Source organism: Ammospiza nelsoni, chromosome 16 (genome assembly GCF_027579445.1).
Source record: "Ammospiza nelsoni isolate bAmmNel1 chromosome 16, bAmmNel1.pri, whole genome shotgun sequence".
Classification (NCBI taxonomy): Eukaryota; Metazoa; Chordata; class Aves; order Passeriformes; family Passerellidae; genus Ammospiza; species Ammospiza nelsoni.
Genome location: NC_080648.1, coordinates 13,242,180 through 13,254,886, shown reverse-complemented (window position 1 = coordinate 13,254,886; position 12,707 = coordinate 13,242,180).

The window sequence follows — 12,707 nt, the reverse complement described above, 5'->3', positions numbered from 1 at the left end:
TAAGAAAGAGGCTGTGGATTGCTGTTTATTTTATATATTTACTTTTTTTAGTCACGGGTTTGCCGATCAAACACTTTGTGACTTTTGCATAGAGGAAAGCAAATACATTATCTCTCTCATCCCCACCAGAGAGCATCCAAAGGAAACCCGAGAAGGACATCAGAGCCTTCATCAGAAATCACAGGTACCTTCTGTCCTTTTAAACAACATGGCAGGATTCAAGTCCCAGGAGGCAGAAATATTATTCAGAGCACTAGAAATGATGAAGGATTTTTAAAAAAGCTTTGTTTGTTTGTTCTGTTTTGTTTTTCCAAACCCCTTTCTGCCATGTTTGTTTACAATGGGGGGATGGAAGCAATTGTATTTAAAATGTAGAGAAAACAGGCATCTTGATGCCTTGTTTTGACAGGACCGGGCGTGTGGCAATACTGTCAGTGAGGGGGGTGGGGGGCAGGTGTGTATAGAGAGAGCAGCTTTTATTTTCTGACATTTCATAGCAGTTATATTAATAGCGAAGCTGGGCCAACGGACCCAAAATTCTATTTTTGTATCAATTTTGGTGCTGCATTTTACCTTGAACACGGATGGGAAGATGGAGCAGGCTGCTTTGCCCCTCTCTGCTGCCTGGCAGAGAGAGGGGGCAGGCTGGCACAGCTTGGTGGGGATGGGGACAGGGGGGAGGGAGGTGGGAAGGGGTGAGCAAAGGGGTTTCTCTTTGCCCAAGAGGTAGCACAGGTTGGCATCAGTGTTTGGGGTGGGGAGAAATGTGCCAAGCACCTCTAGGGTGTTACTTGAAAGCCTGGCTTGGGGCCTGTGGGCAAGCCAAGGGCTTGATGTCCCACTTGTCCCTCTGGGCCCCTGGGTGTGAGCTGGCTGCAGCACCCAGGGTGACTCCGTTGTGTTCGTTTGCACTTTAGGGAGAGAGGTGAAAGAGAGCACCAAGGAAGAGACAATCAGTCTGCACTGAAGCACTTGGGGTCAGCTCTGGGTTAGGCACCAAAAGAAGGCAGAGAGAAAAGTGGCACCCATGGGGTGCATCCACTGTCCTCCCTCTTCTGCTCAGGATGGGAGCAGGGCTGGGGATCTGCTGTGAGAGCACACAGCTCCCTCCTGCACAGGCTGGAATAGCTCACAGCAAAGTGCCCTGGGGCACTGCCAGGTCCAGCCTGGCCCAGTCAGCAGCACCCAAGCCTGTGATGGGAGTTGAAGTCATGCTTAGCCATGGGTGTCCCAACCAGCACAGAAAGAAGCAGGTGAGAGGACAAGGGAACCTGGGATCTGTCCTGCACAGGGATGATGCCAGGAGGAGAAACACCAGAGAGAACAGCAGGGCTTGCTGGGGCTGAGTAGAGGGACATCCATCTCCAAGGCTGCCATTCAGCACCTTTCACCAGCACTAAAATCACTTTAGTTTAAGAGGAAAAAATTAAAAAAAAAAAAGGAAAGAAAGAAAGGAGGAAAGGACAAAAATAGAAAGAGGGGAAAAGGAGAAAAAAAAGATAAAAACCACAGCAGTCTCTGTGTGGACTAGGGCCAATGTTTTGGCAAAGGCCACCCAGTTTTCTGAGTCCCTTTGTACTGCTGAGACAGGCACAGGTCACCAGGTCACACAATGGGAGCACGAGCCAGCACATCAGCCCTTTCCCTGCACTGGAGCACAGAAATCCTGTGGGCTGAGGATTCCTCCTTCCCCTGGCAGACGGTGCTTTCCCAGGCAGGGAGATCTCAGGCAGAGGCGTTGTTTGATGCTGGGGCAGCGTCCCGAGCCTTGGCTGGAGCCCAAGTCTGCTGCTGGCTCTGGGTTTGTGCTGAATTATTGAACTCTCCCCGCGTGCGCAGGGCCGGCTGTGCCAGCTGCGGTTTGTGATTGCTTCAAACGCCGCCATGTCCTTGTCTGAGATGAAAGGCAAACCCAGGGAATTTCCTTCCTGCCCGGCAGCACAGCAGAGGCTTGGCAGCCCACATACCACAGCTCCTTCCTCATGCAGGTGAATGACCTCAAATTGCTGTCATTTGGGTAAAAGTGTCCTGGTTCCTCGCTGCCTGGACCTTGCACTTTGGAGTGGGGCAACCTGGCCTGGCTCACACACCTTCTGTCCCCACAGGGTACCTGGGCTGGCTCTCCAGGGCTGCAGGGCTCCTTCCTAAAGGAGCTGCCTGTAGGTGAACAAATCCCGTGCCCCATCTTCCCACCTAGCTGAGCTTTGGTCCTACATCAAACCCAAACACAGAGGGCAGGAACAGAGCAAGGAGGAGGAGAACATTTCCACCCCACTTCATTCTGCTCCAGCTGTACATGGGAGAATCCCAAGCTCATCCTGGACCTCCTGGGTGCAGATGCAGTTATGTCACAGCTGCTGCTTCACTGGAGCTCCAGTGCCACTTCCTGGCACAGAATAAGGCATGTAGGGACTGAAAATCATCAGAGAGATGCTCTTTCTTGCCAGTACTTCAGCTGCCAGTGGAGCCCAGGGAAGTTTAGGGACTGAAATAAGAATCACACCCTTACCAGCCTGCCTTGGCTTCCAGTTCAGCTTTGCCAAGCTCTGGGCACATCTGATGCTCACCATAAGCAGTGTTGTTCTCCTCAAGCTGCCAGTTTCCATTTGGGCCATCAGGTGACAGTGAGCAAGTCACACCCCACCAGGATACACACGGGAATCCTGGTGAAGGTGTGACAGTGCTGAGATAACTGTCCCAGGGATATCCTGCCAGAGAGTTTCACCACCTAGACAAGACTTTAGACTGTCCCATGACCCCCTGGCAGGTCTGGGTGGTTTTCAAAATCAAAGACTTTCCTCCATCTGTGCCAGGTTGTGTTTACTCTCTGTATTGCAAAAGAACTCGTTTTGATAACTTATCTCATCTTTAAAGTAGGCTGCTTTAATGGTGCCAGCAATTATGCTCATTAGTAAGAATGCACAGGGTTTGATATTGCAGGGTAACTTCCCAGCATATTGATGGAATTTAACTCCATAATTTTTATCTTTCCTTAAGAATGAGGCTCAGCAGCAAAACCTCTGAATAAAACAGCAGTTTTCTGGCAGTAAAGAGAGAAAATTGGGTCCTAATTCACTTGGCTTCTTTGGAAAAAGAGAACTTTATCCCAAATATTATTTCCAGATGTTGCTGGAGACGTAATGCTTTGTGAGCAGGAATTCTTTTTCCTTACACATAAATATAATTGTCCAGAGTAAAAAAACACCAGCTTACTATATTTTGATCAGGTAGCAGATTTCTTCCCACCTTAATACTTGATCCACCTGGGATCCCAGTGCCGTGGAAGCCAGAGAGGTGCTGAAGAGGGTCCAGGACAGAGCAGTGAGCACATGGGCTGCTGCAATCTGCAGAGCTCAGCCTTGGCCTTGGCCAAGCACCAGCTGCCTGGGAACACTCAGGTCATTCCCTCCATGGCTCTGGTGGTGCCCTAATTCTCCTGTCCTAGAAGACTTTGCTTGTCAGGCCTGGGGGACTTTGCTTCTAAAACTATCAAACAATTTCAAATGCTGAATAATCTCATATCCTCCAAACAGGAACTTCTTTTTGGCTTTGTTTTCCTCAGACTTTTCTGGAAGCTTTTTCTTATTCTTCTGAAGATCTTTCATTTTGCAAAGCAAAGATAATTCAAATTACACTGTTGGCTGCCCTTTATCTTGACTGTGATTTAAAGACTTCATTTCCCAATGCTGGTAGAAAAACGGTTAGAAGCATTTACAATGTATATTTATGAAAAGAAAGGAGCATATGAAAGGAGAAAAGGCTGCTTTCAGTGGTGCCATATTTTTCAAGGGTTGCATACAATCATATTTTCGTACTGTACTACCATTACTTAATAAAACATAGTTCTTATCCATGTGCCAAAGACAGATGATCTCTTTCAATATCCTATCCCTTATTCCAAAACCTTGATACTGGTAGCAGTGGACAGCACAATGTGGACCCCAGTACCTGAAACCCCAATCCTGCTGCAGCATCCCACAGACTCCAGCTCAGCAAAGGAATTATTTGGTCCATTCCCAGCTTGGAGGCACCCACAAATTCCTGTCTTCTTCTCCAAAGGAGGTGGATGGAAGGGGCATCTTGTGCTGCATCAATGGTTTTTCATTATGTGCATGGAGAGAGTGCACTGGTTAAGTAGAAAATTGAGATACTTGATTGTTTTTCAGGGTGCTAGGATGAGCACCAAAGCAGAAGTTCATAGTCATTAACTTTAGTATCTTAAATTACTTCAGGTTCTTTAAGTCTTCCCATTCCCTTCTTTCTTCCTCCTTAACAATTATTTCTTAAGGGCAGTTGCACATCTCTTGCTCAAATGAACGTGTACAAGTATCTCACTTCATTCAAGTCTAATGCACTTCTCTGTGTTCATGTCCCCTTTTTCCATTCCTGTGGGGCTCAGTTCCTCAGCACTGCAAGCTTTGAAGGGCCTGGGATCAGTGTCTTGGCAAAACATGTCACTAAAACCATTCCCCCGGGCAGGCACAGTGACAGGTCCCAGGGAAGTGCTCTCATGGCCAGCCAGGCATGGACAGACTCCTGGGGAATGCCAAGGTGGCCACTGAGAGCTTTCTGTGAAAGAAAGCAGGGTCAGTGAGAGGGAATTCAGTCTCTGGCTGTCATTCTGGCTGCTGGAACATTGGAAAGGACCCAAACCACAGAGCAGGAAACAAGAGGGATGATTTCAGCCCCCAGCAGAGGAAATTACTGGTTAAATTGTCAAATGAGGATCCTGGCAAAGAGTGGCAGAGAACAGGAAGAGGAAGGAAAAGCACTAGGAGAGGTTTAGTTTGCATGCCACATCACTCCTGCCATCCAAGGCCAACGAGCATGGTGCAAGGCAGCAGGAATTATATGATTGTATTAAAATATGGCCGTCAAGTCTGGCAAACCTAAGCTGCAGTCCTTGTGCCAGGTTTCTGAGCAGAAATGACAAGGGAGTGTTATGTTTGTGATATTCCTGCTCCTGGGTCTGTTGCAGACAGTGCTGAAGCCCATCCTGGGATAGGACTGGGTCCCAGCAGTGCTGGGGCTGGGCGAGCTGTGGTTTGACCCAGACCACGCACGGGGAGAGGGAACAGATGGAACAGATTCAGCACAAGCTGATGTTGCCACTCTGGGGAAAGGCAGGGGATTGCTGTGTGTGGGTTTAACAATCCCTGCAGCACTCAGAGCCTCAAAAAGCACAAGGGAGAGGGAGCAGCTGCTCCCAGCCAGGAGAGGGGACAAAAACCCTGTCCCCACATCGAGGGTCAAGTATGTCAGTACAAAATCATCCATGTTTTCCTGGGCAGAGGATGATACCAGCATAAATAAGCCATCAGCACAGCTTGAATTTAGCTTTTATTTACAGATTTTCCACTTGAATTGCGTAAGTAGCTTAAGTCAAACAAGGACATCCTCCTCACCTATCCAGGAAACTGGGGCATGAGGTATCAGCAGTAACCACATGCCCAGGCTGTGATCATGTCACTGCTGTGGCACATGAGTCAGGTTTGGCACAAGCAGGGGCAGGTAGAGCTGCCAGGTCTGAGGCACACAGGTAGTTTTTGCTGCTGAGGCTTTTGGGAAGGTGGGCCCAGGACTGTTAGCACTGTAGCAAGCCAAAATCCCCTTCCCCAGAGGGTCTGTGGGAGGACATCTGCCTTATCCAGGCATTTGATGACTCTGCAGCACTGCTGGGTTACCTGTCTGACAAAAACATGAATCAGGCTTTAGGGTGCAACCAGCTGAGCCAGATGGCCTGGGTTAAACACACCACAGGATTTGGGCACTAAATTACTGCTCCAGGTTCAAGCCTGAACCACCTTTGCAGTGATGACACCATTGCAGTCACAATTACAGTGGAGGCCTGGTAACCGCTTAAAGCAGCAAGGCTCTGGCAGAGCCCTGCACACATCAGCAGGGCAGGGCCTGCAATGGGAACAGAACTGGGGCCTGGGCTCCAGAGTTTCTTGCTTGGCACCTAATCCCAAAACACTGACCTTTCCTGAATGAAAACTATGCAATATTGAAGACTGTGCCACAGGTGGTACTTTAGCCACCTCCCCTGGGTATGCACTCACACATTCTCAGAAGTGTCCTCACCACGTTACTCGGGCTGGGGGGAAGAACCAAGGAGTTCCTGAGGAGCAGGGCCAGCTCTGGAACTTGTGATGTGCCACAAGCCTGTTGTGACCTCAGCCAGGTCTGCTCTGCTGAGGCTGCACTGTTAGAAAGTAGAAGAGTCCTGAGAGTTCAGCTCCCCAGCCAAGAGTAGAGTGAAGGCAGGGATCTGAAAAGAGAAAGGAAGAGCAGATTAAGGATTGTGTAAGGGAGAGGAACGTGTAGTATTCACTCCTTGCTGTAGTCAAGTGCAGTCACTGCAACAATATGGTCTTACTGGGAGTCAAGGCTTTAAATACTGCTGCTTATTCCTTGAGGGGCTGGAAAGAGAATTCAGGAGGCTGGACTTGTCCCATGGAGGAGGAGACATGGGACAGCATGGACAGTGTCACCTCTAAAAACAGGGCTTGAGAGACCAGCAAGGAAAGGAAGTGGAGAGGGGACAGCCCCTGTTACCTGAGAATGGTGCTGGGATCACACCTTGCTGTGCTGGGATCACACCTTGCTGCAGGCCAAGGTGTGGGACACAGGTACATCCTTCACAGGCAGGAGTGTGACCATCCTGGCAAGTCCTTGGACAGATGCATGCCTCCACTTCCCATCAATCCCACTTGTGATCAGGAAAACTAGAATAATTTAAAATAACCACTAATGACTTAGGCTATTGTTACATCCTCTCCTTACCATTTTGAGGGGCTGTGGCCAGTCCCTTGGTCACAACAGTAGAGCTCAGCTGTACAAGAGATGCTCAGCTAGAGGCTGACCCAACAAAATCTTAGCAAAGGGAGCAGAAGTTCCTTTGCCTTGTGCTTATCTAGGCCAAGGAAACAACTGAACCAGGGCTTTTAAACACTCTGCCTACGTTGAATCTGTACTTTCCTTTCCATTCCAATCTTACCACATCTGGTATGCTTTTGTCCTGAATACTGTCATTCTTCCAATTCTAGGGTTAGATCAGAAGAGAAAATAAGCTCAGAAACAGCATGGGCCAAGCTGACAAATCCCCAAGTTAACCTGCCCAGAGTGGAGAACTGTGAAAACAGGACCTCCACATCCAGATGTCCCACCCCACCCCATTCACAGCCCTCCAGCCCTGACCAGTGCCACTTAACTTGACAGGGCACTTAAAAGCCACACACACATTTCAGAACAATAATTGATCCATAATCCTTACATCAGGTCACAACAGCAGGGTAATCTGGGGATCTGTCAGCTTTGGGAGTGTTCAAATTGTAATTTTGGAGAAACAAACATTAAGATCCAAACAGTGATGTAATGTGAGAATTTGAGAGGCACGTAAGCAGTTAACCTTCCCCTCAATGGGAAGAGTGACCTGCTGTGCTTGAATTCTGCCTCTGAGCTCCTTCTCACTGTACAACCAGCCTGGTGCTCCCTGTGACCAGGGCAGGGAGTCAGGGAACGCCAGCAGCTCCAGAGGTACCTGAGGCACAAAGGCCAAGGGACTAACCTCACCACATGCATGTGGAATGAATGATCCTGAAAAATGCACTGCCTGGAGCATCTTAAGCCTACTGTGAAATGGAATTCCTACACAAACGGAGAAGTTTGTGTGGTTCCCAAGTCTGGCCATGACACACTGACAGCTCTAATCATGGCCAGAGCTCACCTCTTCTTTCGTGGACTTACCGAGCTGCAGCAAAGGTTTGACTGTTTCTAAAGAACTGAAATGGGAGGTAACTGTGCTAAAAGCCATTCATACTTGTGTGTGTGTGTGAGATACAGCAACACTTCAGTGGATTAAGAGACTGAGAAAAGTAGAGACAAAGCAACACGCAGAGGACTTCACCTAAGAATGGCCTGACACGCAAAGGTCACTGCACTCCATCGCAGTTTGCCATCCTGCAGCACTGGTGACACCACTCTGGAAGCAGCCTTGGAACCCTGAAGATGCACAAGCCTGTCCCAGTTTGTCACCAACCACCTGAGATCAAACCACAGCCATGAGCAGGCTAAACATCGTGGACAGTGACATTTTATGGGCTGTGCTGTCTCTCACCTTCCACCACAGTGTACAGCATATCATGCTTGTTAAATTACAGCTAAGGAGTAATGAAAAACTTACACTTAAGTGACATAAAAAAGGGGGGGGAGGACCCACAAATTTCTCCCATACAACTATAAACGCACATCCATTTACATTGTTTTGTAAATGAATTTAGAAGAAAAATAAAAATATTAAGATAGTTCTCTTCAGGACAACCATTGCACATTTGGTTTTGCTTTGGAGGGGAGATACAAACACACACAGCAGGAATACTTTCCAATTGAAAATATGCAAAACAAATAGAAGAGGGAACAGTTCAGCACCTAGACAGCATTTTCCTTCTGTCCTTGATAAACATTATCTCAGTTTCCCACAGCATTTATTTCACTAGTCAAACCCTCAAAATCTGGTATCTAGGAAGAACACCTCTCAAAAACTTCAGAAAAAAAAGCCTATTAAGCAGTGGCATTCTACTGCCCCATTTTCTGTATCTCTCCCATCTGCAAGCCATTTGTATGAAGAAAATCTTTGTTTCCAAAACTTGGCTTACTAAAGCTCATTTGTTCCCAAACACAACAGCGCCTTGGTGCTGTTTACAGAGGCTGGGCTGGTTCAGCAGCAGCAGTGGGGATGTTCCAGGGTGTCCCATCCCTCTGCCAGCACTCCCTGTCCCCAGGGAGGGCAATGCCAGCCACCCTCCCTCAGGGTTAGAATGTGGGGTTGAACACAGACCCAAACCTTGGCTGAAGGACAGAGCCTCTTGACACACAGGTCCAACACAGCCCTTATATCAGTGTTCTTTTGTAAGTACTGAATCCAGATTGGAGCTATTTATGTGGAGTTTCATGTGCTTGCTAAAAAAAAAACAAAACAAAAAGGATGTTTACCCAACATTGTTTATCAACAGGAAAGGATGGCAACAAGGTCAGAGTGTTTTCTTTCTCCAATCTCATCAAGATCTCAGAAGCAGTGACTTTAAAGTGACCCAGTCTGATCAACTTTTCAGCATAGGAAAAAGGAGCAGTTGCTCTTAACAGGACAAAACTCATCTCCCTTTAACTTCACATGACCATCTTTACAATAATGAAAGAGCTGCATATGCAGCTGTTTTCACTTTCTTCTTTGCAAGGTGGGTGCTGAAATATCCACACCTCACAGGAGATAATCAGAAAAATATTAAGAGTAAGAATCCCTGGAGTTAAAGTAAGAAGGAAGAAAGAAGTGGGCAATGCAAGTGCTCTCTGAGTACCTCTACTGGTTCATTTAGACAAGCTGAAAAAAGAATGGAAAAGTCAGTGCTTTTCAATTTTCACGCTGCTCTCCTCTCAAGAACAAAGGAGGCAGGTGAGAAATACAAAATATAAAGTGCAGTTGTGTTTAAAATGTAAGACATAAAATTTTTCAAAATGAATAAATCAGCTTAATCATTAAGTACTTACATATCTCTCCCTACCCCCCTTAAAAAGGGATGTCCCTGTATTTTCTGTATGAATTTACTATATATACATATGTATAAATCTATACATACACAAAGTGGGTATGGCCTTACACTCCATTTAAGGATATTTTGCTACAAGGGTCAGAGTGCAAAGCAATTGCTTCCTTCAAATCAGTATTTTTACATCAAGACATAAACCTGTAACTTAGACAATTTGCATGACCACACAGCCACAGTGGCAAATTATTTTTCTGGCTTGTAAAAAAAATTTTAAAACAGAAGTTCTATTTCAGCAGTTTGAAGATGGAATGTAAAGTTTCTGCTGTTAAATGTATATAAAATATATTTATTGAATCATACATTCATGCTGATTCCAATAAAAAAAAAATTAAAGATTTTTCTGAAATTTCTCTCCATGGATTTTGTACTGCTGGTTGTTCCACACAGCAGCTGGAAACACAAAGAAAAATCTATTTCTTGTACTATTTTACAAGCTAGGACATTATTTATATATAGCTTTAAAATTCTTAGGTGGATGGAGTGACCTTGGTTCAAACACCCAAAACGACATTTCAGAATGCAGGACTCGCACTGAATCACAAAGATGGTCACAATAAAGTGTTTTTCCTTCCACTGTCAGGTGCTTTGTCAAGTTTGAAATATCACCAGTGGAACAGCAGGTCCCTCTCAGCTTGGCAAATGGCGTTTTGTGACAGGAAATAGAAAGGCAGGATCCTGCCCTTCAAATTTATTCTGAGAATGTGCCATTACTCTAAAAACTATAAGTGATGATGGAATTTAAAAGAATTTTCTTCAGTGTCATGTGTCATAACCAAAAGTTTTTAATGGACCAACTTTCCTCATTCTTCCTATATAACACGCAAATAAGGATAATGATCTTAGTGTTGGGAAACAAAATCAGTGAGGGAATTCCTTCTTCCCACAGCACACACAGCTTACAACTTTACAGTGCGTGCTCCTATCCCAAAAAAAAACCTTGTAACAGAGCAAAAACAGTTCAAAAATATGCCCTTCTAAGATATGCAGAATAAGCAGCTGCAGAGATCAACTCTGGATCCTCATACCTGCATCCAGAATCACCCTTTTCACCATGCACAGTGAATTCCCAGGTCTCAAGGGCATCTCTGCCCTGTGGCACCAGAGAAAAAGTTGCTCAGATTGAAGTCAGAGCTCACTGTTACCACACAGGCTGTTATCTACCTCCAGAGTAAATCCTCTCTGCCAAGCTCACCACTTCCACACTCACCTGTAGGGTGGGCACCCAGCAACACCAGAGCTTCAGTCTGAGCAAATTTAAAGAAAAATAAGAAAAAAAAAAAAGGGGCCTGCAGAGCAAGGAAGTGATCCCAGTCTGAATCCTGAAATGCAGAACCAACATCTGCATGCCCAAACACACAGATCTCAGTTCAGCTTTACAAAACAGCCCCACACAAGTCTGCTGGTGCATCCCAGTACTGCAGATGTGCTCAAGGGGTAACCTAAATTCTTAATTGTGCAATCCTCTTGAAGGAAGGCAGCAAGGGCAGTTCATGGCTTCCAGTTCTGGTCTGGGTGCCATGAAACACCCCTGCAAGTGAAACGTCCTCATTTCTACTTGTCTTAACCTATTAAGATCAGGCAGAAGAGGCCAGATCATACCAGTCATACATGAAACACTCTCTGTATTCTCAGAAGGGCAGATCAAGGTATCTTGACCATGAAGGTTATTCCAGATCTGTCCATGAGGCTGTGATGGGTGCAGAAGTCTTATGGCTCTAGACAGCTTTTCTTCAGTTGCCAACTCCCTGCAGAGCACTGGGACACCAAGAGCTCTTCAGTGCCACCACCTCCTTGTCTTGACTGGAGGTACTAGAAAGGAGACACCAACAGTCTGATGCATTTCAGACTGCAGTATTTGGTTCCTAGAAAGAGCTGGACTACCTTGGTTATTATTAGCCTCCTTGGAGCTCATGCAGCCCACTGCAGCCAGCTGAGGCAAATCAAATCGTGGCTTCTTCATAGTCATCCTCAAGAATGTACAGAAAGGACTGGAGGCCTTAGACAAGAGATACTGAGGTTTTAACAGTACAGCAAGGCAGAAAGCAGAAGGGCTGGAGGCTACATAAAGCCTAAACATCAAAATCAACGTGCAACATCTTATAGCAAGTCTCTTCAGAGGACTTTGTTATTAGTGAGTACCAGAGCCACCAAAATGCAAATACCAAGAGCCATTCTGTAACATAACTTTCTTTTTGAAAGTGTTTCTTTACAAGACATTCCCACAGAATTTTATGTAAATACTTTATTTGCCTGTCATCTTGGGACAAGAACATGACTTTCTGGGTCAACATATTGAGTATGATTCATATGAGAACAAGCACACACTTCACCCTTTAAAATTCTTTACTGACACTCTTCTTTCAAATCAGACAGCAATGAGCCAGAACTGTCCAGCTCCCACTACAGAAATGGGGGTTCAAGCTTATGGATGCTTTTGCAGATTTGGTTAAGAGCTATAAAAGCTTCTGTTAAAAGCACTTTGATAAGTCTGAAGTGCAACCTGTTACTGCAGTCTTCGGATTCAACGTCAAGAACAGTAGAAACCCAACAAAGGGGGAAAAAAACATCACAAACAACAAGGACAGGGTTCAGTAAAAGATCTCCATTGCATACTTTCACCTCACAGGCATTCCTGATAGGAAAAATGCAGACAGCTTTTGTTTTTTTAAAAAAATACCAGTTACCACCACAAGAGGAAGCAGCAGAATTTCCCCAAATGCTGGCTGTGAGAGCACAGCACAGCTCACACTCCCCCAGCTCACTAAGGTATCACATCTCCAGGTACAGATGGTAGGCAGGCCAATCTGACACAGGTGTAAGGAGGGAAGGGACAAACAGTGTAACAAATGCAAAGAGAAAAATAAAACAGAAACCAACACTTCAGCAACATTTAGTACAACCAGCTTCAACCAATAAATCTGGCAGAGGAAAAGGCAAAACATGACTGTTGGGGACAGGTAATACTGAGGGCAGCTCTGCTCCAGAGCTTACAGCAAGCACAGGTCAAGAGATGATACACTGCATATGCACAGTCATTATAGTCATAAACCAAGAAACATGGAAACACTGACACCTGACACAGATTAGCCAACTTCCTACACA